Source organism: Serinus canaria, chromosome 1A (genome assembly GCF_022539315.1).
Source record: "Serinus canaria isolate serCan28SL12 chromosome 1A, serCan2020, whole genome shotgun sequence".
NCBI lineage: Eukaryota > Metazoa > Chordata > Aves > Passeriformes > Fringillidae > Serinus > Serinus canaria.
Window position 1 is genome coordinate 48266726 of NC_066314.1, and position 9924 is coordinate 48276649.

Sequence of the window (9924 nt, forward strand, 5' to 3'; positions counted from 1 at the left end):
GAAAGTTCATTACAGCATCTAGGTCAGCAAATCCCACAAGAGATGGTGTCTCTGCAAGTTCTATACTGAACATACCTTGAATGTATCTTGCTGTGTTAAACACTCTTTCCTTTAATTTCCAAACTCAGCACAACTGGATCTCCAGAACATCAGTTGAGAGAAGGGCCGTGTGAGGCAGCAGGCTTTCTCTGATCACAACACAGGAGCTCCCAGTTCTAACAGGCACAGGAAATGCAGAAAATAGGAGCAAGCAGAGAAGCAAGTGTATGTGCAGAGCCTACTGCTTTGGTAATTTTTACTTTTGGTAGTTTTTGCTTTTGGTAATTTACCACTGCAAAGTGACATAGTCCCTTCTTCTCTTCCCTCCAGTCATGGTGGGAGTTTTGTGGTTTTTTCTTTCCTCTTCCACTCACCACATTCATAAATTTTATTTCTCAACCCAGTTTAAGGATTCACTGACCTGTGCTAAGGAGAAAGAGGTAAGAGCCACATCCAGCACTAGGAACACAATCCCACTCACCTGCAGTCCACAAGACTTTAAAAAATAAAAGAATAGAACAAGATGCAACAGCTTTGGGGAGGTTTCAGCAAGATACCTAGAAAGTTCTGAGTTTACTCCACTTCGTACCATGGAGTTAATTCCTTTACCTGAATGTGTAGAAATACTCATGAGTTTATCATGGAAGATCCTTATGTTCAAGTTCACTCACATCCTGTAACCTTTTGCCAGTCTGCAGCCATTCAAGATAATCAATTGCACAAGTTTCAATGGGAATATTGTAAGTAATTTTGAGGAACCAGGAAAGCTGGAAAGAGGCCGGAAGTTTAACCCAAACCATTAGCAGTCACCACCAGATCCTTTTGAATCCACGGAGGAGTCAAAACAAAGGTGCATTCTCTTACCTCCCTTTGTTCATACAAGAACTTACCTTTGCATTTACTTCTCTCCTGCTGGGGTTTGGGCTGACAAAGAGAGCTCCAAAATGCCTATCAAACAGCCACCTTCTCTTAGAACGGGGTGTGAAACCGAGGGAGAGCCTTTAAAACTCTTCTTTCAAACAGCAAAACTGTCAAATAATTAAAACATTTTGGAGAATATAAGGAAAACTGTTCACTTACTTTCCTCAGTTCTAGGACGGGGGCAAATGGAATAGATGATAATTTATCTGGATAAGAGCGGGTGGGAGCAGATGATAATTTATCTGGATAGGAGTGGGTGGGAGAGATTGAGGAACCAATAGGTGCTAGAAGTTCAGGAGCGCAGCTTGCATTCCCATGTTATTGTATTAATACTGTTGCTTATAGTAAACCAGTTTTCCCTCAATTTACTGTGGTGCTTCCTCCTATTTACTGCTTTCACCCCTGCTTTCTCTCACAGCCCAATTTATTGTATGATTCTATGATGGTTGGTGTTTTTAAACTCAGTCATTAAAACCCAGGTTACAGGTTTGTTGAAAGGTAGAGATTATCAGGTAATCTTTCCCTACTACAAATACCCATTTTATTCCATCTGATTTGCATTACCAATCAATATGGAGCGAAGTTCATTTTGCAGTTCCCATTTCTTTGCTCTTAGATAAAAATCTTTGAAATCCCCCTGTAGACTTAAGGGCTGTGAAGATCAAGGGGCTTCTCTGCAGTTCTGCAAAGATTTTCAGTGATGTTTTAGGAGAGTAGAATAATCTACACTAAGAAAACACCAAAGGCAAACTGAAGGCTGAAAACCTTGGGCATCCCAATCCCTAGCAAACATGAACCAGAGAGGATTTCCTTTAAACTCACTGTGGATCTTTTAAACCTGTGAGATTTGGAGGAGGCTTCCTCCTGCCAGAATCTGTGAGTGGTGGCATTTCTGCCTTGTTCACTACAGTTACAGCTGCCAAGAGAAAAGAGTAAAAAACAATAGGGAACAGGTTTACAAACACAGCTTTTGGCTGAACCCTGGATGTTTGTTTGGAAGCTTTTTACAGCTTTTCTGACAGGGATGATCAGCTTTCACTGCATTAACTGTATCTCCCTTGGGTTCTCTGTTCAAGTTAGAAAGAAAGTTCTTGAAGAACTTGGGCACATTTGGGACTCACCTACAACACAACAATGGTTTGTTTGCAGTGGCTTAATTTAAATTGGATTTCACATCAATTTGTTGAACAGCTGAGGAACTCCATGTGGACACACTTATTTGCCTTAAGAGTTGTATAAAATCAGTTCCCAATCGACTTAAACTCCACTGATCAGATTTAAATATATACTTAAAAGGTCAACACGACCTTTTGCATTGACTTAATGAAATTATATTGAAAGCAATGCTAGAGTAAACTGGTGCGGCTCTGTGTAAAAGCTGTCTGAATTAGTGTAGTATGGATTGTCAAAAAATGGAGAAACATTTCTCCCCCCTGAAGTTTGCAAATTCAATCTCTTGATTGAATGCTAGCAAGATGGAGGCTAATGGAACTCTCCTCTGACAGAGCCTCATATTGATTTTTTCATTAGATATACAAAACAAGTGCCTAATTCAGTAATAGGCATATGTTATGCCTACCTTTAATGGCTTTGATCTAAATCCTTAATATATACACTTTAGCTCAAAATCACATATATTCCTTCTTCAATATGAAAGTTTAAAATGTGGATATGTTTTTTAAATCATGATCTTTAAAAGTGTCTTGGGGTGAATCTAGGTAGATATGATCCCTTAAAAAATTAGAGAAATAACAGCATGAAAGAATCCCTTATGTCAGGAGCCTATTTCACTGTTTAACAGGTGCAGATATCCATCATAAATTAGGCCTCATTTGTGCTGAGTGGTTGAATTGCTGAGGAATCACTTTATTGGTATGTGAAATATTTACTATGTATAGCTGGATAGATTCCCAGGAATTCTGATGAAACACATTAATGCTCAAGAGAGAACATCCTTTCCTCATAAGACTTGTGAAATCATAAGATTCACTCCCCTCATTATCTTATAAAACTATCTGAATTGTCTATAAAAATGTAACAACAATAACATTAAGAGGTTTTTTTAGATAGAAAATGTTTTCTCTATGTACTCATAGAGAAAACATTTGTTCAGGGGAGCTGCTGCTATAGACATTATTATCCAAAATAAAACACACTGTTATTTAAATTACATTTTTCTTCACCCTATGTAGAAATTGCCTTTTTCTTACAGATAGGTGAGAAACCACATGTTGCTTTAAACAATTTCTGATGGCCAAAAGAGAAGAGTGATACTGGGATCACTTCAAAAAGGACATAAACTTAGAAGTCAATAACTAGCTGGGAATTATTTGCATGTGTTCTTTGAATAAGGAGCACTATTTATAAAAATAATTTATTTAGACAATTCAACTGTGAATGTCTATATCTGTGGAACAACCAAAATCATGGCACAAAGGTAAAACACACTTCCATTTGTCATCTAAAAATTCCATCTGTAATATGTGATCTGGGTTTGCTATCTAGAATAATTGACCTTCATGACAAATACAAGCAACTTAAGTTCTTAGAGTGCTACAAGAGGCAAGGAAAAAAAAGACACCAATAGCAGGTTTACACAGACAAGAAAAGTTTCAAACAAGCGTAGGACACGTTCCTTGCAGCTGAGGACTCACATAAAAAATTCAACCAAAACTGGACAGCAGTAAGAGCCAGTATGAACTGTGCAGTATTAAAACCTAATAATGACAGCCATGAAAGCTCAAGAGTTTACATGGGCAGCCTATAAAATTCTAATGTGACTTAGACCAGGGAACTCTGTAGAAACCATCCCTCTTCAAATTCATAAGTATATGAAAAAATCATCAAATTGTTTCCAGGACAAGAAATAATACATGCATGCAAATTTGCAGAGTTAATTTTTTTCTCTCTTCATGATTCACAGGTATATGCCACCAAGGTATGCATGTAATTTTCAAAGATATGTTTCTCTGAGATGGAAGTGAGTCCTCTGTCCCACCTGGTAAAAACTCCCTCTGAGTTTAAATTGAGGGAACCTGAACATGAGTAGTACAAATGTCATTCCATCCTCTAAACACTGTGGCTATGCAGTGGACTGCTCACACATCTGAAGGATTTCTAGAGAAGGGCTGTGAACAGTATTACTTTTTAATAGATGATTGTGGCAGTATTTTGCATGCGTTGTTCATATTACAGGGAAAAGAGTAGGTGTGCAAGGTAGAGTACATATCTGTGTGCTGGCTTGGAATTTACATTGGGGACATTTCAACTTCTGAATGGTCAGGGAAAGAGTATATAAAAAAGGCAACATTTTTTTAGTATTATTTTTTTATTTGCTATGAGGCACAGAAAACAGATGGAAAGCTGTCAAATCTTTCCTTTTTTCCCAAGAAGATAAAACTGCCCATATAACAAGGGATGAAGGGTTTCTCCATGGCTACTGCATGCTTTAGGCTAAACCCAGTGCACTAGTTTATTTTAACTAAAATTGCAGAATAAATGAAGAAAACATCTTTTTATTGTAACATTGAGCATTTTAACTAGAAAGGGAATTGTGGCTTCTGCCATTAGCAGTAGTACATTCATAGAGAAGTGCAAGAAGGACCTTGCATTCTCACAGAATGGACATTTCCTTCTGCCCCACATGTAAAAGCTCATAGGGAGCCTGTTGTCCATTGCACCCTACCAGCACAGTCACAGCCACCCTCACATGGAGAGTGAACCTTCCAGTGAAGGGGCAGACAGATCAGCTGGGAGAAATTTTTTCCATTATTTGAATGCATCATTAATTCTTAATGTTTCAAATACTCATTGGAGTATGACAGAGAACATCAGTCACTTCCATCAAGACTGGAATTCATGGGAGCAAAAGTCCTTTACTAACAGCTAAAACATTGCTGGGATAACACTGGAAACACTTGTTCCTATTTCCACAGGCTCAGCAATACTTCAGCTGGCCTTTTTATGAAGACCAGCTGAGGGTATGGTACATACTAGCAGCCTGTACAGAAATCACACTTCCACTGAAACATGCCATTTCAAGACTAGTCTAATCTCAGCTCTTTACTTGGGAGATTTTACACCTGGAAGCAATAAAAAGGATGCTTTTAAATTGTTATATATTAAATAGCTACAAAATTACTTGCAAATAATATTGTTAACTTTTGCTAATCAGTTATCTTCTGCCTAAAATGTCACTCTTTTTAAAAATTTGTTTATTGCATAAAAAAAGCAAGAAATAAAGTATTTACTTCCTTGCTCAGATTTTTATCATTAAAAATGTTTTTAATCTTCTGGTTTATGTAACTAATTCAAAGTTGGATATCTGCAACAAGTATAAATTTCAAGAATGCTTCTATTTTGTGGTAAAATAATACTTTATTGAAAAAACAACACACTTAATAAAGGAGCAAAGGGAAATTGTTGTTCCTTGATGCTGATGACCTCTAAAACTTCCTGAAATGGGTTAAATATTATCATCAGTCCAGCCACCTCCAGATAAAATGAAATAATGATTTGTGTGCAAGCAGGTTACAAGAGACTGACAGTAAGAGCCTGAAAAGAGGGTAAGATAATGAGATGACTGGCTTGAGAAGATAGAGAAAATAATGAATTCCAAACAAGCAATAGAAATTATCCATCACTGAGTGCTCAGTTTGCAATTGCTCTGTGCTTTAGGCACTTCTCTTGAATTAATTACTGAAGAAAGGAATGTAAGTGTGTATCTGCTTCCCCCTGTTTGAATTGAAAAGGGAAGTGTGCAGAAAAGCCCATGGTGTGTGTACATAGGCTCACAATCCTTCTCCTTCAGGTGTGGAATAATGTTTCACAGAGACATCCTCCTGGTTAGTGTTTGGGGTTGGGACAAGATACCCACATTAGACCTTCCCCAAAAATTTTTCCAGGGCAAATCCAGGTTATGGGTCCTGTAAAAGGTCATCCCTCCTTTTAACTGCATTCAGTGGCATTCATATCTTGCAGCATACAATCTAGAGCAAGCTTTCCAATGGAAATGTTCTGAAAATACCAGGTGACAGGAAGAAAACATCTCTGCCACATTATATCTCCTATCTGTTCAATCTACTGTTGCCAAATCAATGCAGGTATACCAAGTGGCATGGGGAAAAGTTTGAGGTACACAAAGTTTGTATCCTGCCTGTTAGATTCCAAATGTAAAGCAAGAGCAAACAATGAGGATTTTAAGGAAAAGTCTTTGCCATTGAGGTGTTTAAAGAGATCAAAAGTAACAGGACACATACAAGGATGGGCCTTTCCTGAAACACCAGATCCTGAATACAGAAATGTCACCCAAAAGGCAACATCGATTCACAGGATTACTTGATTCTCTCTTTTCTACTTACTCTTCAGGTTTGGAGTTTTCTTTCACTTTGTGTTGGCATGAGTAGTCTGTGATCAAAACCAGATGATTCAGGGAATAAAGGGAATACTTAGATAATGTCTGGACAATGCTTGTGTCTTGTACAGTTGCTTATTTTAAGGGAACAAACATGATGGCAAAAAGAGGGGCAGGCAGGGCAGGTCCCAGTGTAGTATGGATGCAGGTCCAGAGGAGTCACTTTGCAACCCCTTTTGTATCACTACACTTAATTTTTTTAACACACCGAGATTATTTTAAGCACACAAGGGAAAAAAAAATAAAAAGGAGATGGCACTATTTACCACAAGACTTGATTTTCTTTTTGGTGTTTGTACACATCCAAGATCTCTTCTACCAGAGGAGAGAATCATGCAAAACATATGTCTCTTCACTGCTCATTTTCTTTCTTTCCTCTCTGGTTCTTCGTCCTTTTTGCTAAACTGTGAATGGCCCTGTTGTGCAACTCTGTGGACTCAGAAATGCGAATGAGTTTCACAGTTGTAGACATTTTCACAGAAGTACAGTCACAGCTCCACTGTCAAGGCTACACTGAACCCAGAGCAGGTTCATTAAACATATAAAGCTGCTCCTCATCCTCCCTATAATGCCTGTTCAGGCATTATAGGGGGTGGGGGAAAAAAGTACATAAATGTTTGCTGATGGGGTGGTTAACAGCAGGAGCAGATGACTGAAAGAAGCCATTTTCCACCTTCTCCCTCCACAAGCCTTCTGATCAAGGCTTGGTGCCTTACTGAGGGATCTGTTGCTGTCACACACGAACTACCAGGCTCAGCACTAAATTGAGGGGGTAAAATGCAATGGCTGTAATAGAAAGGTGCTCAAAGTACTTGATGAAAGACCCCCCTCCTACTCTTTCATTCAGAATATGAACAGAATATAGGCAATATTGTGGAGGATTTCAACTCAGTCCTCTTATTAGCTTATCAATAATTAAAAAATTGAGTCCTTCAGAAATGTGGCATTTGGTGTCTCAAATGAGCTTAGAGAAACAGTTCATCAGTCTTCTAATTTATTATTAAAGTTTAGTAAAATTTCAAAGAGTTGCACACTAGAAAAAAATAGCTTTTATGTCTAATTGCTGAGAATAATTTACAGGTATCAGTTTATTGGGAATTTAAGTCTGTACTACAATCCTAATTTCCCTTAATTGCTACACTTGTTCAATTTTATATCCCTAAAAACCTAAGTTAGAATGGTGCATTTGGGTTCAAAACTCACACAGTTTACAGTTTTAAGCTGCAAGAGTAATAATCACATCTTTCAGATACCTCATTCTCACAAAGGCACTCCTCAGGTGAGAATCACAGAATTCTGTCTCCCAAAAAAGCCTGATACTGCAGGGAAATTATATTATAAAAGTGAAAAAAAACCTCCTGAAGATGGAAACAAAGGTAAGGCTATACAGCAGTGACTTACAGTAAAATACATTAGAGAGATAATGCATTTATTCAAACCCAGAGAATTATAAACCTTGGAACTCCAAGGGTAAAATTAAATGTAACAAGAAATCCAAACAAAGCGCAAAGAAATGAAGAGTCAAATATCTAAACAATCTTACTTATGGTTTGAGAAAACATTTTTTAAATCTGTAGTTAGAAGTCACAACATTTCTTTGCCTAATATGTGATGTTTGTGTATAGATATGAATACACTTGCTCATTTGAAGATCAATGATACTTCATGGTGTGGAACTGAAATTTCACGAGAAACCTCTCTCTGTTCTGCAGGGAAGACCAAAAAAACACAACGAGCCCTTAAAAATTTCTTAATCATCTCCAAGTCCATAAATGTAGAACTATCTCAGTACAAACTGCATGGTTTTGCTTGGTTACAGTCACCACAGTAACACCCAAGTAGCTGTTAAACAGCTCATCTTCTGGAAAAAAGAAGAGGATAAAGCATAAATTAGAAAGCAATATACATACCAGATACTGCAATGCATCACAGGAGCCTCAGTGGCACTGTATGGAGCCTGACAATTGGTCAGTGCAACAAGCACACCACAGGCTGCAGCTTCTGGCTCCAGACTGGTACCTCTACAAATCCAGAGGGGGAAGAGTTGGAAGGATATTTGGAGGTTAAAGCCTCTGTGACAGGAGCAGGTGCATGGGGATGTGAGGACATTCCGGAGCTGTCAGTAGGGCCATGCCTCTCTGTCCTGCTGAGGACAGGGAGACACGAGCAACTGGGCTGATGGACCAAGGGCACAGCTTGCGAGCAGTCAGCCAGACCCGGCTCCACAGCAGAACTGTGGATGTCCCATCAAACCTCGTCTATCCAAGAAACAATATTAAAATTGTTAAGCAGGTCCTGGTGACATTAGGACAACAGCACAGAAATGCCACCACAAACTTCGCAGAGGCTACCCAATAGAAATGGTTATTCTGCCAAGAGGTGGGAAGGAAGGATGTTCATAGGTAGTACCAGGAACACCAGATTTTGTAGACTGGAACAAGACTTGTAGAGAAAGCTCAAACCCAACCCCCTGCTGTGCCATTAGCAGCTGTGCTTTCTCAGAATGACTCTAATAATTTGCTGGGTGCTCATGGCAGAGATGTAATAATATTAATTACAGAGGGCTTGGTTGTAGCTCCCATAGGCAAAACAGATGTTGTATGTTACACTCTCTGAGCACATTAGACTGAAAGAGCAAAGTATATTATCCCCAAACTTAAAACCACTACCTGAGTAAAATATTCATAGGATAAGAGTTTTCCTGACTTCTGCTAACTATTTCCTGGTACAAGAGTCAGATCATCAGTAATCTGAACTTGGATCAGTGGCCAATCCTATTTTGCATTAATATCCTAAAGGCACACAGAGACAGAAGCCTTGCTCTGCTGGGAATAAAAAGAAGCTGAGCCTCTTTCCCTCTCACAAAATACTGTTCATATTGGCCTAGTTTACTCACAAAAAAAAAGATTGCAGTGAGCTATTTCCCTCGAAAGAACTGCATTTCTAAAAGTTTTCACTGGAATGCCAACAACTCCTAGTTGAACCATAGGCTGGGAGTTCTCAGCCTGCGCTGCCATTCTATTTCTGCCTAAATTTTGAAAAACTAGGATTTCTTTAAAAACCCACTGGCTCTTAATGGTCTTGGGAGGAAAATTCCAATACAGAGCTTTAACCACTGTCAGTTCTGTCCCCCCCCAGCATGTCTGAGACCAGGATCTGCAAAAAGCTCCCCAAGGAAGACTGCACATTTCTCCTGCAGTGCTATCTGTTTCCCCAGCAGCCCTGTGGAAGGAGTATATTGAAGCCTATAGCAGACATTCTCACTTCTGGGTCTAGAACCAGCTTCCTTGTTAACTTTTTCTTTGTTCAAAAGTCTCATTGTGAGGCTTACCCAGACAGGATTTTTTTTTTTCCTTTGCCATTGTTAATGGATAACTCTGTCATGGTTGTTAAAAAGGCATACATGATATGAGTCAGCAAGTGAAGGAGGAGCTGGAAATTCTTCCTTGTTCCTTTCTGGCTGTCTTCTGAAAAGCCTGGTTTTGGTTAGCCAAATATTGGGTGCTGCTTCAGAGAAACAGCCAGGTAGGCTGAGGCATAAGCTGTCCCAG